This window comes from Brassica oleracea, chromosome C5 (genome assembly GCF_000695525.1).
Source record: "Brassica oleracea var. oleracea cultivar TO1000 chromosome C5, BOL, whole genome shotgun sequence".
NCBI lineage: Eukaryota > Viridiplantae > Streptophyta > Magnoliopsida > Brassicales > Brassicaceae > Brassica > Brassica oleracea.
Genome location: NC_027752.1, coordinates 2,013,132 through 2,015,667, shown reverse-complemented (window position 1 = coordinate 2,015,667; position 2,536 = coordinate 2,013,132).

Below are 2,536 nucleotides of genomic sequence, written 5' to 3'. Positions count from 1 at the left end.
CTTATTTAAATTTATCGATACTATAAATTATAAGTTATTTCTTAACAGATAGTTTATTTATAGCCGGCAGAACTGCCGGTCCAGACTTATGTGGCGTCTAAAGCAACACAAAAATTGTTGCCCCGTAACTATAACTTTTTATATAATCACAATATTTAAATATCATTAAAACTTGTTCAAAAAAAAATATCATTAAAACTTATTTTTAGAGAACATAAACATCAATACATTATTTATAAAAATATTTAGTACTTTTTGAAAAATCATTATTAATTTCTTTTTTTTTTTCTTTGTCATCAACAATACAGACTCATACTGACTCTGTAAACCAAACCGGGTGATCTGCATCCATGTGAACGACGAAAGGCGATTGCTTTCTAGCACTGCGTGCTAGACTATCCGCCTTTGAATTTTGCGTTCGTGGTACATAGATAAGCTCTGATCGGGTGAAGCTCTCTCTCAGGATCTTGATATCTTCCAAATAATTTGCAAAAACTGGTCATTCCTTTGGTTCTGAAACCATCTTCACCAATTGAGAACAATCTGTTGCAAACGTGACCTGAAATTGACGTAAATTCCTCATGCATTCCATTGTCCATAGTAGCGCTTCCATCTCCGCATGATGAGGCGAAAGACTAGCCCGAAAATTCCTCGCCCCTAACAATCCATCGAAACCTTCCAAAGTACGGAGCCAACCTTGTCCTGAAAAAATAGCGCCCTCTTTCCACGAGCCATCTGTAAAACACCATCGTCCTGGGATCGACGACAATATCGTATCTATTATTGGTGGTGGCGTCCTCTGGTCATTCACAATTTATGCCTCAGCCCACAATGATTCTGTTTCAGCCAATTTAAGCGTATCCATAGGGTCCATATCCAAATTACTGAAAACTTTATTATTCTTAGCTTTCCAGATGTACCATAGTATCCATGCAAACTGGTGATCCTCCATCTGTGGTAAAACTCTCCAGAATAGATGATCCATGTTTGTGAAGAGGGAACTTGTTGGAAAAAATAGCTGGATTTGATGGTATCTTCGAAAGAGCCCAAACCTGAAGAGCTGGAAGACATTCAAAGAACACATGATTTACTGATTCCTCAGGAGCTCCACATCTTGCACAAAAAATATCCCCTTGAATCTCTTTTGCTTGTTAATTCTTCCGCACTGGTATACACCCTGTCACTAATTGCCATAGAAAATGTTTTAGCTTTGGTGATCACCGTATTTTCCAGCAGTGAGCCTTCAAAACATCCACTGTGGGGCCAATCAGTAATGGTGGTCTTTCTCTATCTGGATAAATGCGCTCTACCTGATATCCTGATTTGACTGTATATTTTCCATTTTTTGTAAAGTGCCATCCATCTCTATCAACCCGCTGAGTCCTGTTTAGTGGAATATTTTCTATAAGATTCGCATCCTGAGGATCCATCAAAGCCCTAATTGCCTTTGTATTCCAAGTACGCGAGGTAGAGTCAATGGTCAATGAGGGACTCTACTGTAAGGTTCGGGTATAAATTGTGTTGATTTTTATTAGCTGGTCACTGGCGAGTGGTTGGGAGCCAGGGGTCATTCCATACAGATATAGAAGACCCTGATCCCACCCTTTTGATTAGTCCTTTGCTAACCAGAGATCTAGCAGAAACAATCCTCCGCCAGCCGTATGACGGAGAATATGAACGAATCGGTTCCAAGGGTGAAGCATTCCTAAAATACCGACCTTTGAAAATTCGAGAAAATAAAGTGTTTGGCTTCTCTATTAGACGTCATAACTGTTTACCAAGCATCACTGTGTTGAAATCAGCGATATCTTTAAACCCCAAACCTCCTTCCTCCTTATCTACACATACCTTGTCCCATGATTTCCAGTGCATGCCTCTTGTACTTCCCTCTGGACTCCACCAAAATTGTGATACCGCGCTTGTCAGTTTTTTCACCGTTGCATTAGGCAAACGATAACAGGACATCGTATGATTTGGTAATGTTGTAATCACTGACTTAATGATCACTTCCTTTCCACCTTTTGTGAAAAACTTGAAAGTCCACCCATTGACTCTATTATTTAAACGATCATGTATAAAGCTGAAAACTTGGATCTTTAATCCCCCCAAATTTTCTGGTAGACCAAGATATGATCCCATTCCTCCAAGATTCTGAATACCCAAAATATCTCTTAATTTCTGTCTGACAGATTCTTCAATCTTATATCCAAATTGGATGGAAGACTTATCAAAATTTATTAGCTGCCTTGAAACTGCCTCATATTCCTTTAAAATCCTAAGAATAGTTTGACACTCTTCCTTTTGAGCTTTACAAAAGAAAAGACTATCATCCGCAAAAAGCAAATGAGAAATCGATGGGCAAGCTTTAGCTACTTTCATTCCCGTAATTTGTTGCCCTCTCTCTGTCTTTTTTATATTTGCAATTAAAGCCTCAGTGCAAAGAATAAATAAATAAGGTGATAAAAGATCTCCTTGACGTAAACCCCTATGTGGAACAATGAGGCCACGTGGTTGGCCATTTATAAGAATCCGATAT